The sequence below is a fragment of the Columba livia genome, chromosome 3, assembly GCF_036013475.1.
Source record: "Columba livia isolate bColLiv1 breed racing homer chromosome 3, bColLiv1.pat.W.v2, whole genome shotgun sequence".
NCBI classification, from domain to species: Eukaryota; Metazoa; Chordata; class Aves; order Columbiformes; family Columbidae; genus Columba; species Columba livia.
Window position 1 is genome coordinate 38,948,840 of NC_088604.1, and position 21,306 is coordinate 38,970,145.

The 21,306-nt window shown below is 41.4% G+C and overlaps 1 protein-coding gene across 27 annotated transcripts in view; it reads left to right on the plus strand.

Moving 5' to 3' along the window:
- Positions 1-278: 278 nt before the first annotated feature.
- ANKRD6 (ankyrin repeat domain 6) overlaps positions 279-21,306 on the plus strand; it is a 108,373-nt gene continuing 87,345 nt past the window's right edge. For 15 of the 27 annotated variants that reach the window (XM_065059601.1, XM_065059594.1, XM_065059602.1 and 12 more), the window contains exons 1-2: positions 280-426; positions 837-970. The gene's annotated coding sequence lies outside the window, so the exon portion shown is untranslated. Of the gene's footprint in view, positions 427-608; positions 668-836; positions 971-15,108; positions 15,210-21,306 lie in introns of those variants that run through there. The other 12 variants (XM_065059589.1, XM_065059588.1, XM_065059587.1 and 9 more) reach the window with 4 other exon arrangements.

Consider the following 21,306-nt stretch of genomic DNA (forward strand, 5'->3'; position numbering starts at 1 on the left):
AGGTCCCTTCCAATCCCTGACATTCTGTGTGATTCTGTGAAGACCTGGCTCCGGGCTCGCACTAGCCCACCCCTGCCCGGCGTTAGCTCCGGTGCCAGGTACGGGCCCGTGGCCCCACGCCTCCACTGGCGACCTTCCCCGTTTCCTCGGCAGGGAATGGCTGCGAGGGGCCGGCGCGCAGGCCTGGCCGAGCCGTCCTGTCACGGCCCCTCGGCCGGGCGGGCAGAGACCCGGGCCAGCGGGGCGGGTTGTCGGGGCGCTGCCCGCCCGCACGGCGCGGCCGCTGGGTGTCGCCCTCGCAGCGGACACGGCGGCGCCGCTACCTCCGGGGGAGCCCCAGCCGGGCGGCGGAGGCGCCGTTGGAGCCGGTGGGGCTGTGCCCGGCCCCGCGCACGACCGGGCGCCTGTGCCGCGAGCGGAGCGCAGGTGAGCGGGGCGCCGCCGGCACGCCTGGGCCCCCGGCCGCGGACCCGCGCCCACCCAACGGGGTTGCGTGTGGCTGGGGGGGCCGGGGGAGAGCGCGTCGTGGCGGGCGGCGGCGGGCTGGGGGCTTGGGGCGGGGGCCGGGGCGGCGCGGGGAGCGCTTGTGACGGACAGGTGGCCACGGGGGTGGCGCGGCTGTGAGAGGCTGCAGCTGGGCCCTGCAAAATCAGTACTCAGTGCCCAAGTAATTAAAGTGTTTCCTTATTACGGTGCGGGGAGGGGACCCCTCTTCACGCACACGGAAACTCGTCGGGCCGCTGCACAGATGCAGGAGCCTGGATCTACGTAGGGGCTTAATTGTGGGTTTGGGAGCATAAACGAGGAGGCTTAACACTCTTCTTCCAACTTTTAAGGCCACGTCTGATGAGAAATGGAAATCTGGCTCAAAGTCATCCTTCCTGTTGTTGACATCACCTGAAAACTCTGCTGAAAAATATTTTCACTACTTTACTGCAAACAGCAGCTTCCCCTGAGGACTCAACACCCTGTGAGTATACGCTCGCTGCTGGTATTGCTCTCTGATTCTCAGAAATCCATGGCTACAGCGGGTAATTGTTCTGCAGTGTTCATTTTATTGCAAGCGTTAATAAAGGGCTTATCGTGCCCTGGGGTGTTGTGTGTGTTACGGCACAGGCTGTAGACAGTGCTCTGTTTTTTTTGAAAGGCGTAACCAATATCTTCATGTTTTTATAATTATATGTGAAGTGATTATTTTGTTTTCTGTTTGCTATTTGTACAATATACATAACCAAAAGGACATTGTGTCTGCCACTGTCTAGTTTTCGTTCTCAGGGAAAATCCTGAGTAAGTGCCTTACTGGCAGGAGCATTTTCTCTCCATTAGTTGTTTAAATGAGCTTAAAATGTCCTACCAATTTTAAAGGAGCAGTCTACTGGACAGATCAGTAAATCTGTCTCTGTTCGAAGACGGACAGTGTAACAGACTAAATTGTTATGCAGCATTAGTTAGGCACATCCAGGTCCTCTAGCATGTCTGTTTGAGTATATGGCTTATTCTGAGGTGAATGGTATTTACTTAACTTGCTTGCTTTCAACATGGTATGTCGAGATGTGCAGCTTGTTTTATAACAACTTATTTTGGCAGACTCAAGTTTCAAGTATTGTGTAATCTTCATTCTCTAGATACTTGGAAAACAAAGTGTTTCTGGAGATGTATGATTACCTGTAACATCATCAGTTATGTTGCAGACCACAAGATATGACACTAATTCAGAACTCCATAACAATTTCTGAGCAGAAAATACTAGTTACATCCACTGCATGTACCAAAACTACAGTTGGCAGGCTACATAAAGTATTAGGCACCTGCCTTTAGATTTCAGTGAGTGCTTAAGGTCTATAGAAATCGTTATTTAGATGCTTGGTGTGTAGATGATGTATGCCTGTTTGTGTCAGTGAGGACCTCTAAGTCTGCAAGAGTGATGGGGATTCTGTAACAGTAGTAATCTTATTGCTTCTCTCCCTATTGTTTATTTGAAAAGTAGGTGTAATAAAATTAAAAAATGGCTTTGTAGTAGTACTTGGGAGAGTTTTCACTTGCCCCTAATTCTTGATATTTACCCCAACCTCATGTTGATTACACTGCCTTTGAACGCTGGAAATAAAATGATCAGTAAATGATGGGTAAAAATAAAGCGATTAACCTCCTGATCATTCAAGTGCTTTTCTTCAGGCTTTTTGCAGAGGTCTTTTCCCTTCTAGGGAACAGAAACTGTGGGCAGCTGGCTCCAGAAATGGGGCTCCAGTGTTTGCTGATATAACGTAGTTGCAGCACCAGGCTGAGCATCATGCTCTGTCACAGGTTGCACGCTTTGGAGTTTGCACTGTCAAATGTACAGTGTTCTTGGACTTGATTAGATGAATGATATCTTAATAAATCAGATACTTGCAGGGTAGGGTAATGAGCAATCGAGCCTTGAGATGTATTTCTCAGTTTATTTTCAGCTTCACCTCTGCTTGGCTTTGCCAGTGAGTCATATTGTGATGTAAGAAAAAACCTTGCCGCCCCTTACTCTGTAAATCTGTACAGCAGGACAAACAATATTTATCTGTTTGCATGGATGGCATGACCATGAATGTTTGTAAAGCACTTTTAGGTTCTTTAATTATACCATCTGACAACGATGTTTTTATTCATTTTTTCTCATTAGTTTCAGATTTGCAATTCTTCTTTTTCCCTCAACAGTTAGGACTTTGGATGAACTCACAGTTGTATCTTTTCTTAGAGATACATCAGTGCAACATGTCACTAGCAGAAGTATTTTATTAAAACCACAAGTGAGATACCATATTTCACTGGCAAGATTGGCCCAGGGAAATGTTTGTCAAACACATGAATGAATTGTAATTGCTTTGGACAAATAAAAAATTGAAAGAAGTCACTTTAGCTCCCTTTGGTTATTAAGAAATTAAATACGTGACTTCTTCAAAAATGATCCAACCAAAACCAGAAGGTGTAGAGCTGCATTTTGGAAAGACCCCACTCCCGAACAGTATACCAAGGGGCTAATTTTCTTCCTTGCCTCCTGTCCATGCATTTCAGGATTTCACTTTTCTCTCTCACAAATATTATCGGTATACTGTAACAAACTATCCTTCAGCAATACCAGCTAACAGGGAGTGGAACAGTCAAGAGATAAGTAACTAAGCTTTCCCTAGAGGGTCCACAAGCTACCAATGGTATGCAATAATATTTTCTGTTATTTTACTCAGAAATTATTCTGGAGGTCTTTTCAACAGAGTGAATAAATAAGGTGGATATACTGGTAGAGAATATGGTGTGTATGATGTAGAGAATTACTGACAGGTTTATGAAAATCTGTTCTGAACATAGTTTCATCTGCTGAACATGTATATTCCATTTGTACCAAGGAGAAATGTGATAGGCTGAAGTACAGCCTTACTTGTTATGTAAATATAGGTTATTTAAATTTCGTACCAGGATTTTATGGGATCAAATTTGTGTCTAAATTGATTTTTTGTCCTACTCAGCATGGGGGAAGCAACCTTCTAATAAAACCTCAGATTACAGTCTGGATGAATGATTACATGAGGCAAAGCAGAAATACCAATTTCAGTATCTCTGACAGGTGCAGTTGCTCCTAGTGTCTGCTTAACTCTTTAGAGTTTTCTTAGCTTCTTTCGGAGCATCTTCCGCATTAGTGACACCAGACAAAAGAGCTATTTGCTGTATTTTTTGTTTTTATTATTTTAGTGCTCAAAGGCTTAAGATTTCTAAGGATTGGCAAAGGCAAAAATTATTAATAGTGAAAAACCTTTGTCAGCACATTATAGAGCATTAGATTCTGATTGCCTTTACAGTTTACCCTCCAAAAGTATGACACTTGTGGAAGGGAAATTATTTTTTCAGCCATCAGTTAAATAAGTAATACATATTTTTTAAAGCTACTATTATTTTAGCATCTTGCTAATAATTTTAATCTAGATATTTGACTGAAATTGAACCGAAGACTCTTTTCATCCTAACACTTCAAGCAGAAAAATACCTGAATATCTGCCTGTTTGAGGTCAGACAAATAATTACTTGTGGGCCAGTTGCCATGGGCCTTAGAGTAATGAAATAACTTCTTAAAAATTTCTGTTCAAGTTCAAATGTATTTATTACAGGAGTTAAAATTGTATGTATTATACAAGGATAAGTAGTGGGAATTAAAATAAGCATGAAATTCAGATTTAGCTTTCTTTTCTACATATTGTAAGTAAACCAGTGTTTGATAGGTAATGTGTTTCTTGGCACACATGTGGTTATTTAGTAGGAATACAAGAAGATATGATTTTTGATTCAAGCTGCAGTTTGTAAGATTTAATTGATTGTAAAGCTTTTTTTTTGGTCTGGGAGCTTCTAGCTCTGGTAATCCCATGGGACAGCCTCTGTTTCTGACTCTGGGTTCTTGCACTTAAATTGTTTGTCTGTTTTGTGTGTTTTGAGATAGATCGATGAAAAAGGGCTATTTAAATGATTGTGTTATTGTTGTCATCTGTGCTTAGCCAACCACAAATTACATTATGAGTATAGCTTGTTAATATTTCCTTTTAGAGATTGGTTATTTAACTGGTATTAAATTTAAAAATCCATTTTTCAATATAGTTTTCTTATTAGCAACAGTGCCAGTGGGGGGAAGCCTCCCCTGTGTATTTCTGTGACCTTTCATTGAATTATATGTAATGGTTCCTTTCTGAACTTTTTCTTCTCCTCATGTCTGTATTTGGTTTATCTCATGCTGCCATTCAAAAGACTATTTGGCTTGTGAAGGCAGGTGTTCAAAAGATAGGAAGAGCCAGAATAAACATATGCCAATTCCTGGTTTATTTGTTGCATAGCTTTCAAATGCACACCTGTCGGGATGTTCTCTGGGTATTGTTTCCCCAGAGGATAAGGTTGTACCTGACACAGTGATGCTCTGTATCCAAGGTGGTGCTAGTCTGGCCATACAGGTATTTTTCGTGTTTTCTGGAAAACCCTGGAGGTCTGATTGCGGACGTGTTGGTGTGCAGCAGTTTGATACCAGGCTTAAGAATGCTATCAAAAGACAGTGATTAAATGAATGTCAATTTAGGACATGTTTTAGAGAAGTATGTGATAAATCAAGCACTGAGGCTGCACAGGACTTTAAGGTTACAATAAATCTAGCACATTGCTACTAACAGATATTCTGGTGTATTGAAAGAGGAAGATGTCCTGTGAAAACAGTCCTCTTGTGATAAAGGAATCCACATTGGGTGACCTAACAAGTACAGTACAACAACTTGAATTCTTGCATTATCTGGTTGTCTTGGTAGCCTAGCCTCTGTGGTGTACTTCTGATGCAATACTGAGCGCATAGCTAGCTCACGATATGGTGCAGGGCTGTAGGTTGCTGCCTAGTTCCTGCACCATTTTACTTTGTTCCCATAGGTCTTTGTCAGTGATGCTGCTGTGTGTGGCATGAAATTCCAGGTCCTTGCAATCATCAGGAAGGTTCTGTCTTACTGCCAGCACTCATGTATTCCTGTCTGCTCCTCTCTTTCTTGCTTCTTCCTACTCCTGGACTGCTGGTCCTCCAAACCCTAAGTGCATTTCAGCCAAGCCGTGGCCGCGGGGGAAGCTGCTGTGGTTGGAGATGGGGTTTGTGCACATCTGTGGGAAGACAATGGAAGCACTTGGTGTGGGTGCCAGGCGGAGGGTACTGGGGCTATGGGGCAGCTGGGGTCTGATGCACTGAGTGTGGGCACCCTAGCAGGGCTGCCCTCATCCTGAAGAAAGTTGTATAAGTTGCAATAAAAAGCACGTTTGGAGTATTCTTCAGATAATGAAATCTTAGCTCCTGCAAATCCTGGTTTAAAACAAGCTGCTTCTAACAGTCTATCCCTTTCCCTTTCTCTCTTGTGACTTGCCTTCTTCCCCAGCTAAACACCATCTGGTTTTGTAAAGTGGGCCACTGAAGATAAGGTTTTTGAGTGTATGACCTGGCATAGTTTTGGATGAAAGTGTTTTCATCATATTATGGAAAATGCATTTGGATTTGATGGGAATGAATTCCAGAAGGGTTTGCATTGTTGTGTCCACAGTGCAGTGGGATAGTTTTCTTTTCCAGTTGGGGATGCCTATTTCTTTAATCCAGTCAAAAATATTTTCTGTTGCTTTTATCAGCATCTGCAATGTGACATCTTAGCAAGACCTGTTGCTCGTCTGTTTATATTGTGCTGGTACACTTCTGGGTCAGAATTCCCTTAATTGTCTCAGATGGGATCAGTCACTGAGAAAAGTGCCAGCTTTAAAAAACAAAAAAGCACCATGAATGTATGGCAATCATATATCAACTCAATATTTGAGGAACCTTTTAGTAGTGAATACAGTGAATAATTTCAGGTATGTTTTACTTCTATTAAGAGTTTGATGTCTATATGTGTGCTACAGTTGCAGAAATCACAGCTGGTTCAGAGTCACCATATCACTACTGTGCCAGATAATTGCACCAATATCCATAAGGCGTACTCATTGCTTAAGTCAGTTCATTAGTGTATTGTAAAGCTTACATATGAGTAATTTTCCTTTCTTTTCTTTCTGACCACTTTTGTGATTAGACTGTGTCTGGCTGAAGTCTTTTGAGAGGATTTAGGGAAGGAGGGCTGGGGCTGGTCTTTCTTCTGGATGTGGAATTATCTGCCTGCCATCTGCAGTCTTTCATTGACATTATTATTCTGGTTTAAATCCAGATTTTGAAAGTACAGCACTTTCTTATAATTTTATCTTTTCCAGACTTTACAGCTTCTGAATTCTTGAAAGTAGGGTTTTTTTCATAGATTTTTGTAGTTTCTGTATAAAATCACACCATGGTCTTTTTATGTGCCTTTTTTTCCCTCTAAGTGGTATTGGTCTCAAATCTTCACATTCTTCCTCTTTTGTTATACTGTGGTACAAGTTCAGCCTTTGACTAGCCCTTGAGAACTAAAATTCACTTATGTGGAAACACAGACAGTTGGATAGATTTTTGTTGGCAATAAAACTGCTGAAGTATCTATCTACCTGTCTGTCTGTCTTCAGTGGTACATTTTTTAATTGAACAGTGCTGGATGATGGAGTTGCAGGCGGATGTCACAGCAGCTGTTGCCAATCAGCTTGTTTTTTCATTTCAGAGTCTGAAGGTAGTTACAATAAGAACAAATGTTGTGCTTTAACTTGTATTATGTTATCATTTTTGTGTGCTGTCGTATGGTGCCCTACAGGTAAATGTGAGTCTCTGCCCAAAAAACTTGGTAGCCTGGAAAAACCCAAAGGCAAGATGTCATTGGAAATTGTTTTTTCCTCCTGCCCCTGTGTCATAATGCCTGCAATATCCACTTCTTTCAGGGGCCTAGGTTCTCTTAGACATGCTGAAATGCAGTCTCTGGACTTGTCGGGGTTATGCCAGATGCTCTCCGCCACCCAAAAAGCTACTGTGGAGGATCACATGTTCCACCCCTTGAACAGATATACATTTGCTTCAGCACAGAAGATGATACCTCTGTTTTAATGTGTGATGGAGTGTCTGTTCAGTAGGCTGGAATACCATGCATTAGTGTAGCTGTGGTATAAGTCTATTGAAATGAATGGGAGACTCCAGTGTAGAATAAGCTGAAGCGTGAATTTAAAGTACAGTGTTGTATTAATGAATAATCAGCTACCCAGTTAGATCCTGTTGTTCCACCATAAGATTACACTTTATCAGTTTGGAGAAGCCTGTTTTTAAGAAATCCTGACCTGGCATGCACTGGGTGAGGCTGTCATCCATTTCACTTTCTCAGATGTCGTGACTGGCAAGTGGAGATGCCTCTGCAGACCGACAGCTTAGTTACCAGTGTGCCTGATACAGCGGGACTGGATTTGGGGCAAGTGAAGCCATCTCAGTCAAGAGAGGAAGGGGTTGATGTTAGCTGTCTTAGTTGCTACTAGTCTCAAAATAAGCAAGAACAAATCTAATTTATTTAAATTCTAATAAGATAAAGAGCCTTAAGAAACTTACCAAGTGATACGGATGCTTTTGACATAGCTTGAAAAAGCAGACTGCCTAATGTTAGCTGCTTCTCTGTGAGGCCATCTTCACGAATCACATTGTTTCAGACAACCTGAAGACAGGGAGGGAGGGATATATAATTGAATCATAGGTTAGTTTGGGTTGGAAGGAACCTTCAAAGGTCATCTAGTCCAACCCCCCTGCAATGAGCGGGGACATCTTCAACTAGATCGGGTTGCTCAGAGCCCTGTCCAGCCTGGCCCTGAATGTCTCCAGGGATGGGGCATCTACCACCTCTCTAGACAACCTGTGCCAGTGTTTCTCCACTCTCACTGTAAAAAATTTCTTGCTGCCTGGGACAGGACTGTCCACCTGGGGAGGATTTTGTCCAGTTCTTCCCGTGCGGTGGGCAGCGGCTGAGCAGACGCCTGCAGGCACCGTGAGCCTGGTTCCGAGGTGGAGGCTGCCGTGGTCTGTCTGGCTAATTCTCACCTCTGTTACATGGCTGTATTTCATTTGTGCGGAAGGTTGGCATATAATCACCTTAATTCCTTGTCTTCTTTTAAGACAGTCATGTCAGTGACTCTCTCAAGCTGAGGAGGGAATGTGAGTGAGTGGGGAAACAGGCTGAGAAAACCAGAAGAGCAGTCTAGGAGCACCACAGCTTGAAAATTGCTTTATGAGAAGAATAACTATTTATTCTCACTTGTTTTGAGCTTGACATCCGCTGGTTTCATCTAATGCTGATTTAGTATTTCTCCAAGCTGTTTTTTTCCTGCTTCATTGTGTCTTGCCTTTGATTTTTTTAATATTCTCCTTCCTTGAAAGTCTTAGAGTTTTCTTAAACCTTTTCTGAGAAGAGAGGGACAGAGTTACAACTTTCAGGATGCAGCTGGACTTTTCAGATGGTTGAATAAAGGTGCTTCTGATTTTATTTTCTGCAGCAGTATTTTCTAGTGCTCTTCCTGCTTTTTGACTGTGCTGATGCTTTCATAAAAATAATCCATTATAAAACCAAGATTTCATTCAGAGCCCATAATTATGCATATGAAGTTGAAGTGTTTTTTCCCCACCATGAATATCAGTCTGCCTTTAAATGGTATTGCATTCTGCCAGCCATTTTACTGGCTGGTTATTTGCTGTCATTAAGTCCTTCTCTATCTCTTTGTAGTCAGCACTTGCCTTTATCTTGAATAATTTAATATTATCAGTGAGTTTTGTCACTTAGCTGTTGTAATCTTTCCCTCTTCCTCCATCATTCATTAGTGGGTATATTGAACACAATGTATTCTTAATAGATGGCCATGGGGCTTGGCAGGGTTAGTGTCCCTCCACTATGAAGACAGACTGCTTTTTCTTTCTACCATTTATTTCCTGCCTAGCTAGTTCTCTATACAAATTAGGGCTTTTCCTGTTATCCCACAGCTGCCTAGTTTTTATAATATTGTTTTTTTTTAATTATTATTTTTTTAGCAGCCTGCCTTCCTTTGAGGGGAATCCCTGGGGACTGAACACATATTACTGTGGCTTGAGGAACAACTTTACATCAGCAAAGCTGTGGTAACAGGCTATGTACAAACTCACCACAAATGTGAAGTGGCTTAATTTAAACATCTTTCTTGTGTCCAAATAATCAGCAGTCAGCTATAACTAAGTCTATGTTACAGTCGCATCCCAGCTTGCTTCATAAAATTTGAAGTTTCAGTATGCTGTTTGGGATTTAGTTTTAGTCAGAGTGCTCTGGGTGAATTTGTTTTGAGAGGTCTCAAATACAAACTGTTTAGAGTAACTCACTTCTGCTTCCTAGTTCATCCATTTAGGCCTTCCTTGCTTGTTCAGAAAGTATCCAGTCCTTTCTCAATTGCAATTTTACACTCTTTATCTGGAAGCCAGATGGAACCCAATGTTAAAAGTGAAAAGCAGCATTAAAAGCTTGGTATGAATACTTGCACCAAGTAGCATAGCACACCGGTAAGTTGAAGCAGAATTTGTAGGTATAAGGTCTGGTCCTTGGCAGAGTTTCTTAACTGAAAAATACCTGTTTTTGAAAATGATTCCCAGATTCATTTTGTGCCTACAGGAGTAACTTAAGTCAAAAAAGCAAACCCCAACTTTTTTCTGCCTTCTACCAGTTCCCCCTTATCCCTACCCACCAAGGCAACTGCTTGAGAAGTTTAAAATCAAACCTCTGGCTCCACACTCCATTACTCTTTCAGCAAATGTAGCCATTCATGTCTAGAGCTGTGCAGACAGACAAATGAGGATGTTGCTGCTTCAGTTATTAGAATCATGTCAGGTTTTTCTTCTTGTTTTTAATCCTCAAAGTGGATTTGGAAGCTAGCATGGAAGCTAGAAGCATATTTTATTCAAAATCTAGTATCCACAATTTGGATGCACGTATTTCCAGATTTTAAGAATAATTATCTTTGTTAATATGGATTTGCTTATATATTGTACATGGTTTTGTATCTTCAGCATGTGTCTGAATGTAATTACATGGGATGAGCTGCTTTTGGTAGTACAAAGGCAAACCAAGAAAACAGGTAGTGGTGCATTCAGTAGGACTGAGCACAGCACTTAAAAAACCCCACAACGTTTTAAAGGTTTATTTCTTAGCCTTCCCATAATTTGAAATGAAGAATCTCTCTTTGACTAAGCTGAAGCAACTGTTGAGCAAATGGTTAGGCTGCGGTGTAAAGCCAGTTTTATCTGGGACCTGGTGTCTGTGTTTCCCAGGGATGCAACAAAGAGTGTTGGTGAAATGGAGATCTTGCCCTGTCTTTCACTCCTCTGAAGTTCTCATGAAATGTGGTTTCTTTGCCTTGGTGGAAAAAACACCAAATGTGCTTTTCGAGTAAGCTAAGCCAGGGAGGGTTAGCAGAGTAGAGTGAAACTAGGATGTGATTTCTCAGCACGCGATTAAGATGGATTTTCTTATCATTCTAAGGATCCTCCATCATCCTCTCTAAAATCTTAGGATTTTGAAATACATTAACCGTACAGGTAGTATCTCAGTCTGATTGCTACTAATAAATTCACATTTTAAATTCTGACACAGCAGGCAAGCATCTGTTATATGTCTGTGCTATTTATTTGTAGAAAAACAAACAAACTCTCATGTGATTAGTTCTCATCCTTCAGATTTTAAGTATGAGTATTCACTCTTCTGCTAACATAGAAGTTTCTTGTGTTTTGTATGTCTTAAACTTACTAGTTCTCCAAATATACATGGTCTTTCAAGAAAAACAGGATAGGGTAAAAGTGTCTGTAATGCAAAAGTTTGCAGATTTTACCAAGTACCATTAAAAATACCTACTCTTCTGCTCTGTAAATGGGATTTTCAGGCCTTGCTTAATTAAAGATCAATAATAAAATGATACTAAAGTAATTACTCTTCTTATGGCAAAATTGTCTTGGTTTGTACTTGAATAACAGTATTGCCCGTAGAGAGGTAATTATCAACAACTTGCGTGCAGTAAATTTATAATTAGTTTACTGTATTAAATCTCAAAGGGTAGACCTGAAAAACAAAACCTTCAAGTAGTCTTTGCACTATTAGTTTAAACATGGATGCTTATTACCCTGGGCTTTTTAAAAATGAATTTTTATGCCGTACTTTGTAACAATGATGCTGGATTAAAACCTAATTTCCCTGCTTGTGTGACTGATCTCATTTAATTCAGTGAATCTGTTTATGTGAGTAAGACTTGAAGAATTTGGCTTCGTATGAAAAGCATCCTCCCAGAGGGAGTTGTAGTAGGCTTGCACTTAAAAAAAAAAAAAGGGAAAAGAAAAAGAAGCCAACGTTTGTGTTTCCTTGTCTTGTTGTGTAATGATTTTCAGTGAAGTTTCATATTCTGTGAAATGAAATCCATAGCCAAGATGATATGATAATGGACAATTCTTTATAATTCTTTATGCAGGTCTGTGCTGTTGAAACAATAGGCTGAGTGTTTTAAGGTACAGATAGCCTGGCTAAAATAACGTGTTGCAAAAGAAGGTGCAATGCATTCTCAGTGGAGGATGTTTGACACAGAGATACTTGTCAGTTCTGCATGGTATGTTACAATCACGGGAGCAGTAAACAAGCTAAAGAAATTCTCAGCTTTCTTTGTGCATGAAAAAGGATAAGGCACTAGAGTAAGTCCTCCTTTTCCTTAGTTTTCTCTGTTTTATACACTATTATGAGCTGATGGTTGTGTGGCAATGCAGCTCCCGTGATAAGGTACAATTCAGTTTGTTCTTGTCTGCACTGAAATGCCAATGTGTGTTTTGGCCGTGTTAGACCACTGTTGTGATTCTAAGGTAATGAAGGTACCGTACCTCCACCTTTTTGTCTGGTGCTGTCTGTTTCATTTTCCCAAGCAAAATTCCTCTTCGTCTTGTGCCATTTCCAAAAGTTTCTCTGTATCGCTCCTCACCTTTGTTTTTTGTCTTAGTCTCGCATCCTTGATCTGTGAATCATCTGCTTGTCTTTGATCTGTTCCTCATCCCTTATAAATCTGTTCCTTTGCTACTTGTGTTCCTGACAGTGGTTAATGAGTGCCGAGTCACTACTTTGAACCCAGACAAACCACAAATAGAGCAAAAAGTTGTTTAACAAACCTTTAAAAAAGAATCTGTGAGAGAACAAAAAAGGATCCCAGTCCCTCTCCTGTGCTCTTCCAGGTGCTCTTTACAAGATTGGTTGTTGTAGCGTGTCTTTGGAGACTTTTTTAAAAGCTCAATATTTGAGATTTTCTTCCTCATCCTCTCTTCTAGGCTTTACCTGTCTCAGTTTGCAATCTCTTTTTTTCTGTTTTCTCTTCAGCCTTAGCAATGTTTGTGTCTTGGGGCATATTTTTCCATCTCTGACTTCTTTTCACTCTGTCTACTCCAACATCAGCAGCTCATGGGCTTTTCTGGTTGCTCTTCCAGCTTTGTTAGGCTTCCAGTCCTTAGTGGTGCAGTGCTTTTTGATAATGCTGGTCTACTGTGTTCCTTTGTGGACATGACAGGTGAAGGAATATCTGCTTCTATCCTATCAGACAGGAACGGCCTCCTTCTTGAGATTTTTTTTTCTTTTTTTTTTTTTTTTTTCCTTTCTCTCCTGTGTGCTGTAGAAGTGGAAATGGGATGTCTGGAAATACAGGAGGCACAGGTGTGCTGAGCTGCGTGAGGGTAGGGAAGCAAAAGGCCAGGAGGAAAATCCTGCCTTGTTCTGGGAACATGGTACAGGAACATGATGTCCCTGTAACATGGGCCTGCCCTTCTCCATTATTCCATCATTGGTTTTGGTTTTTTGCATCATATTTCTGTTCAGGACGTGGGCAGCCTTTGCGGGTGGATAATGTGGATATTCTCCATGTGGTAACACTACCTTGCGTGAGCTAGCTCCTTGTAAAATATGAAGGAGGCGTAGATATGCTGAAATTTCAAAATATTTATTAACTATAAAGCAGGTACACTGAACTGCATGGTCCTTTTCAGTACTCAAAATAAGGCCAAAGCATCTATTTTTGGTTGTAGACAAAACAGAATCATAAGGAGACTGGAATGAGTGCAACAAATACTGTTGTCCTCCATGGTTCCTACCAGTGGCTGACCAAGGAGGTGCTTACCCTAAGGGATCCTGATGTGACCAAGTTGCAGTAGCCTGGCCTGTGCAGTAAGGCTTTTCCAGCTTTTCTTTTCTTCCAGGCTATGGGAAACCTCCACAAGCATTAAGAGGCTCTTTAAACCCAGTGAGATGGCTTCCAGTGCAGGGTTGCTCCTTTGGGGTCCTGCAGGGCCGGTGAGCACATGGGAAAAGGTGAGGAAACAGGGAGTAGTGAGGGTATTTGTGTTCCTTTTGCACTTTCAGCTCCCTGTACTTGACACAAGTACAAATATTTCTGGATGATGAACCTGTGACTTCTTGTATGTAGCCATTAGGGCGGAGGTTTCACTGGGAGCTGAGATTCTGTCCTGCTAGAGGAGTGGTCTCTGTAGAGAAGACTCTCTTTAATCACCTACAGTTATGTTAGTGGTATTCCTTTTTACCAGTGTGAAGATCCTGCTGGTATGAGAGATTTTTATTTTACCTGATTGGGTATTGCATTTTGATGCAGCAGATAGCATGTGTCTGACAAATGTCCTTTGGTAAAAGAGTAAACATAGCAAGAATACGTCCTAACACATTGGTATTTTGTTATGTCTTTTGTCACATCAAAGCAACCTTGTGCAATGCTCATTATAGTCACTTGATGCAAGATCCAAGATTTTGTGATACCTGCTTTCTTCTGTTGTTCCTATATTTGTACAGCTGGCAAGATTCTCAAGACGTAAATGGAAAAGCAATGTGATATTTAAGGTTAGTTGAGTTGTGTTTAATCAAGCTGTAGCCTGCATTGAGTGAGGTTGCATAAGACTAAGCTCGGTTACTTGGCCTTGAAGTACCTTGTGTCTATACACAACTTTTTGAAATGAATTAATTGAGGTCCTAGTTTGCAATATAAGTAGAATAGGGCAGGAACATGGACTTTATTTATTTTGAGCTTGATGTGGAGGCATTCCTCATGAGTCAGATGTTAAGCTGAAGGCAGCAGGCTGTTGCTCTGCATGGCTTTACCCCGCCAGAACAAATGAGGAAGGATGTTTTGGGAGCTGGGCTAGCTGGTGCATTGGAATGGAAGATCCCTGGTGTAGGGGACTGTAAGTGAGACTTCCGTTACCTGACTAACTGTGGTTGGACTCTATGATCTTGAGGGGTCTCTTCCAATCAAAATGATCCTATGATTCTATGACAGTCCCACCACTGGACTCTAGTACGGTGTGGGGAGGAGTCTTCTGCAGAACTTCAGAAAATTTATCAATTGTTAAAGAGAGCATAGAAGGTGCCCACAATGCACCAGGAGCTCCTTCAACTCTTTGTCTGCCGAGGGATCAGACATGGGGATCAGGATTTCCAAAGTATTGTGTGTCATGACCAGTTTAGAGATTACTCACAAACCTCACCTATACAGATACTGCTGTGGAGGGCAGCTTGACCACCCATGAGCCAGAAAACACCAGAAGAAGAGAGCTCTGCTGCTAACCATCAGCTATTGTACAGAATTACAGCTTCATAGGGCAATTAAGACTATTTTTTACAGGTACTGTTTCTTCGGATGGTCTTCCTTCTGAAAGAACTTGGAGCACATGTCTATCTGCATGGCATCTCAGTCTTCCTGTCCCTGGCCATTTGTTGATAATGGTGAGTGCATTAAGCACTGACGTATTGTTTTGCTGGAGAATCAAGTCCCCAGTCCAGTCCCCCAAGTCCAGTATTGTCAACCTTGTCAGCCTTTTCCCATTTTTTAATTACTTCAGATATCTGCTTTCCACTAATACTCTGTAACTACCGGGGGGGTAAAATTAAGCTGTTCTTTTCTGTTGTTTGAAGCATCCAGTGGGAAAAGCTTCAGAAAACCTTCAGACTGATATAGGGCATAAAACATGTGTATGTTCCCTCTGTAATTGCAAGTCTTATGCATGTGCTTTGTCAGACTTGCTGAAAGGATATTTTTCTCATGGTTCATGACAACCACCCTGATGGGTGATTTGCTACACCTGAGCAAGTTATCCACTGACTTTTTTAAGAATGAACTGATTTTTGATGTAGTAATTGCCAAGTTTATCTTTCTACATAGGATAATTCCCATGGTGGTATTTTGTCTTTGCAGCTTTAATGATAAACCCTGTTTCAGTTTTAATTCTTCTTTGCATTAACTATATATTTTTTTTTTTTTGTTTCAGTAACAAAACCTGTAGGAATTACAAATTCAAATGTAATGCCATTGTACTTAGCATGGTTATGACACTCACTCTACGTCCTTTGGGCTGATGCATTTTAAACCTCCCTGCCAAAATAAATGTGTAAGAGGAGCAGAATCATAGAGTTTTTAGACTAGTGCCCCTGTTCTCGTCTACCTGTGTTTATTTTACATCTTGTACCGACAAGAGCATTGTGCAAGACAGATCTGAGCATCACAGCATCGCACCCTTGGATATGAGGATATGAGGAACAAAACTTCAATATGCCTACTAGAATTATTGATTTAGTTGTGTTTGCTGCAGAGAGATTGCCTTACTTTAGTTTGGGTTGGACATCCTCAGATGCGCATGGAGGAGAACATTGCTGCTGTACCATTTCTTCTTCAACAGTTAAACATCTCGGGATGAATTGAGGGAGTAGAGTAGTTCAGCGTATGCGTGTGGAACACTCTGGTCCGGTCCTCATTTGTGTCTTTGTTCTGTCCTGAGAATAAATGCTTGAATACATCTTTACAAATTTCTGATTTCTAACATAGCAACCGAGTTTATTCATCATGAAATGCTTAACTAAAAACCATAAATCCGTATTGTGTAAGTTACTGAATATATTTTAGATGGATCGCAGAATCACAGAGTGGTTGGGGGTGGAAGGGACCTCTGGAGGTCTTCTGGTCCAACCCCCTGCTCAGGCACCGCCACCTGGAGCTGGTTGTCCGGGTTACTTATTAATAGTTTCTTGCAGTGTTTTGTGTGCATGTTATATATCTGAAAGTTTGAATGTTCTGTATCGTAAAGGAATTCATGCACCCATATCTTAAGGCTCAATAGTGGTTAAGAAGGATATTTTAACCTCTTTTTGGTTGAAAAATCGTTGCTAGTTTTGCAATAAACAGTGCTCCATCAAGCAAGATCGTATGAAGATTTTTGTACAGTCCATTAAAACTGTACACAGATGGTTTGACAGAATTGTTCATAAGCAGGGCTGAGAAGTATGGACCTGGAGCGGGGTGGGGGAGAGATTTGTCTCAAGAAGCAATTCTACAGGCAATGTATGTTTTTTGTGGTTTAAGATATTCCTTAATACTTGATATCTGAAATATTTGAACGTGAAGGAGTTGGAAAGGACTGAGACCTTGGCAAACAATTTCAGCTCTGCTGATCTGTTGTAGAAGGTGTAACAAGAGCTGGCACGGCGTGCGTGGGTCATTGCGGCCGAAGGCACTTTGCAGGTAATTCTTCAAACCTCTGCCAGCAAGGCTATTCACCCAGTGCTGGGGCTGTCTTCAGAAGTGTGTATTGTATAAACTAAACTTATTCCTGGAGTCTCAGATTGTAACATCGGAATCAGCAAATGTGTCCTACTAATGTATTCAGCCCAGTACTTTTTGATGAAGATCTCGTACCAAGAGCCTGCTGCTGTCATTGCTGTGCAGTCTGTCCCAGCACAGCCCTTTCTCAAGCGTAGCTCTCCCCCTTATCCCCCCTAAATCTGCAATTGTAAAGATCCTACTGGCATGTCAGAACATGTCTTCAGAGAACCCAAGGGGCGTTTTTAATGAGAATAGCTTTAGAATTCCTGCCTTGATTTATGAAGAAAAGGAAAAAAAAAAAAATCCCAGAGACAGTATTCTCATACCTATTGTTTGCCTTCTACTTAATGGTGATATCAGCTTAACTTTTGCAGATGCAAATTGAATAAGCAAATGTTTACCTGTTTTCCACTTAGAAGTATAGACTCTTTATCTGCTTAAATGCAACACAATTCTAGAGAGAGGGAAATGGAAAGGTAAAAGACTAGAGGTCTTTCTGCTAAATTACGGAAGAAAGAAATGTTGAGGGCTTCAGCATTGGATGTTTCCTGCAATTTTTTACTGTAACTTGCTGTGAGAAATAAAGCTGAAAGTATTTTAGCAGTTTGCTGTAGTGTTCGAAGGAGGTTTTTGTAACTTGTACGAAGTGAGATGAACAAGGCAACAGGTCTTGGCTGTTAGTTCCTATGCATCAAGCCAGCTGTGTTAATGTGTGAATTTCATTTTTTGTTGTTTGCTTTTGAGCAAGGCTTTATGTTACAGCCACAGAAATAAGACAGGTACAATCATTCTGCATTATTTATATCCATACATTTGTAATAATAATTTATATTCATAGTTATGTTTATGGGTATAGAAAACCACTACAGCCCATGTTGAGGACACCAATTACAACAGGTGCCCTAAGTCTTACCTGCATCTACATGGACTTACAGAAAGTGCCATACCTGTTCTCATTTATGCTGATCCTAGCCAGTAGACATAATTTCTCAGTGTTGAGTAACACCTCCCTCACTTCCCCCCACTCCAAAAAACCAAAAGCTTGACTCCCAACATTCCTCTCATGTCTTACAAATATTTCTGTAAGTCCTTGGCAAGAAGCTGACTCTGTTCCTCACTCTATTCCTGCTTCTGCTGCCTCGTTTGTCTGTTTCTTCCAGTGCTCATTCCTCTAGTCCAAGTACTGGAGGAGGTGTGTAATGTGGTTTTAAACACCCTGAATACAAGCTGTGTGTAGCACAGGCAAGTGGGATGAGAGAAGGTAGAGGCACGGGGTACTGCTGGATATTTGGGTTTCTGTGGCTTTTCTTTAAAAGGGAAATTATACATAAAAAACTGTAAGAAAAGAATGCGGTGGTGTAAACCTTAAAGACGTCATGGTGTAGGTGTGATTGAGTGGGGACATGCCTGGTGTGGTGCAGAGGAGCAGCCGTGACTGGGCAGGGCTGGAGAGAGGTACGAGAGTGCTTTTGTGTGGGTGCCGTGACCTGGAACCCAAGCGCAGGCTGGCACCATCGGGAACACAGCTGACTAATTATGGCAGTTCCTGCCCTCCCTATGGTTTGCTTTTCAGCTTTAGTGTTACATTAACTCCTTCAAGGTGAAGGTTGTTCCTTAGGTTTCTTGTTGCGCTTCTAAACCCACACATTCATCAAAATCACGATAATGTTCTGTACATCCATTTCTTTTGCTGTATTCTGTTGCATGAATTTACACCACACAGAAATCTGGAAAATAATGTGGTTTTTTTGTTTCCTCATTTTAATACCTATCGCTGTAGTACTATACTGAGGAGTTCAATCTCTGGGGAAATTTCTCTGCCTATACTAATGATGGCCAATTCCCATAAATTAAAATCCAGGGAATGGGATGATGAGGTTTTGTTCCTCGTCTGATCCTGAGCAGAACTGTCTCTGGAAGGGCAGAGAAGGTATTCTTTGAGAGGAGACTGGTACTCTTGCAAAGGTTGCCCAGATGCCAGGTCCAATTCTCAGTTAATAAATTTCTTGCTCCTGATGGTTCTGCAGACTTTGTTTCAATCTCTTAATTGCTTTTTGTAAACTTTGAATCAGACCAAGCAAGAGCAATATTATTCTCATAATAATTATGGTAAAACCTCTCAAATAAATTCCTGTGTATCCTCTCCCTAGCAGGTCTGTTAGTAAATCAATATGCAGTCCAGCAAAGAGGAAACTTTTCAACTAGAACTAAGCAGATGAAAATACAGATCCATTCCAGTCTCCAAATCTGTTTAATACAAAATCACAGAATCACAGAGTGTCAGGGATTGGAAGGGACCTCAAGAGATCATCTAGTCCAATCCCCCTGCCGGAGCAGGAACACCTAGATGAGGCTACACAGTGCCTTCTAAGTGCCTTCACAAGTGCTTTCTAAGAGAAGAGCTGCAAGTACGTTGATGTGCAATGACAACTGTTGTTCTCTTGTATAAATAGTTCAACAATATTATTGGAGGTATCAAAGTAGAAGAAGTAGAAGGAAAACTCTGTGCCTGCCAAGGGGACAGTCCTGCTCTGCTTGATGGTTCTGGCAGAAATTGTTTCATAGGACAGGAGCAGGATTGATTTCAGATTCTTGATTTCTTCAGCCTTTGCTGTTTCTTGCTGAACTACTTTTTTTTTTTTTTTTCCATTACCCTGAAACACATTCCAGAAATGTCTGTGTGAGGGAGAAGAGTGCGAGTGCCAAGGCTGCTGATGAATAAGAGTCTTTGTGATGAATCTTGTAAAATTGGACCTTTTCATTCAGACAATGGGTCTCCATTACTGAGCCTTTTGTTGCCTTCCTTTGAATTGGAGAAAAGAGAAGGAGCTGTAAAGTGTTGTCCTGGACACTTCCCTCTGGCCTACCTGAATTACCAGAGGGATGAATCCCTTTGACTGGAGGGGGGTGGTGTCAGAAATGCAGAGGAAGTTGATTCACTCTGTTGAACCTGAAGGTGCAGCAATAGTATTATGTCCCTTATAAAACTACCTAGCTTGGGGAAATTAAATTTACATTGAAAGTTTGGTTTTGAACTATACTGATCCAGTCTGAGAGATGATAATGAAAACTTTCAGTTTTAAAAATCATTATTTTTTAAGTAGACAATTCAGGTCTTGTTGACTCCAAGTCTCTTGGAATAAATATCTCTTGAAGTTTTTTTCAGTTTTAAACTATTTTGCAGGAGTGTTGTTATTCTAAGATCTGTTTTGTTAATACATCAACTTGGAGCTTCCTACAAGGTGAATTTGGATTGCATGTGTATTTTATCCAGGCTGTGTCAGAATCCCAAACATGCAGTTTTTTCCTGCTGAACATACCATATTTCTTACAGCTTTCCTGGTAATAACAGCTGGAGAACAACTGTGGCAGTTTTTAACTTGACTAGGCGACATGTAGTATGTGGTCAGGGCTGCAGCAGTTGTATCCCAGGCATACACCTTGGTAAAATTATCCATCACACCTCGGATGACAGTATCTGATTACTGATAGGCAATAATTAATATGTAAACATGGATGTGTGAGCTGCCACTTCAAGAAGGGGCACTTGATGCAGTGGAGGAACTGTATGGAGGAGCTGCCTGTAGTTTGCCAGGTCTAGGAGTCCTTGCTTGTGAAAGCTTGCTGTTAGTGGAATTCAGTCTCATAAACTTGTGTTTGAGCCTTAGTCCTTCATTAGGTATGGCATGGAATCACGCGAATGTCTTTGGGGAAAAATGATGGAAGGGATGATAGTACGAATCCACCGTTTGAAATGCATATGGTGTTTGTTCAGTTAAACAGCTTAAGAGATAAGTTCCCTCTTGTGATAGTTCAATACTTCTGCCCCTTCAGTTAGTGCAAGAGTTCCTGCTGTGTCCTTCTATAATGTTTCCTTCTCTCCAAGTTGAAGTGTGCCACCCTGTTGCAGCAAACACTGCAGCATCATTTCAGCATTGCCAGCAGAGCTGTCAGTCTCCAGCTTTGAGGGAGCTGCTCTGTCTCCACAAATTGCTTCCAGCTTTTTGTGTTGGCTGCTGGTGCGTTGGCTTGGCAGTCGCTCTCATCTGGGAGAGCTTTTTAGAAGACTCTGATCCTTACTTCATATAAAAATCTTCTGGACAAAATGTCTAACTTGGGAATTAGGCTGCTACTTTCCCCGCTGCATCCAGGTTCTGTGTTTGACTTCTTTATGGTGTACGAGGGGTTTGGCTGGAAAGACTGTGCTGCCTCTCTGTGCTTCTTGTC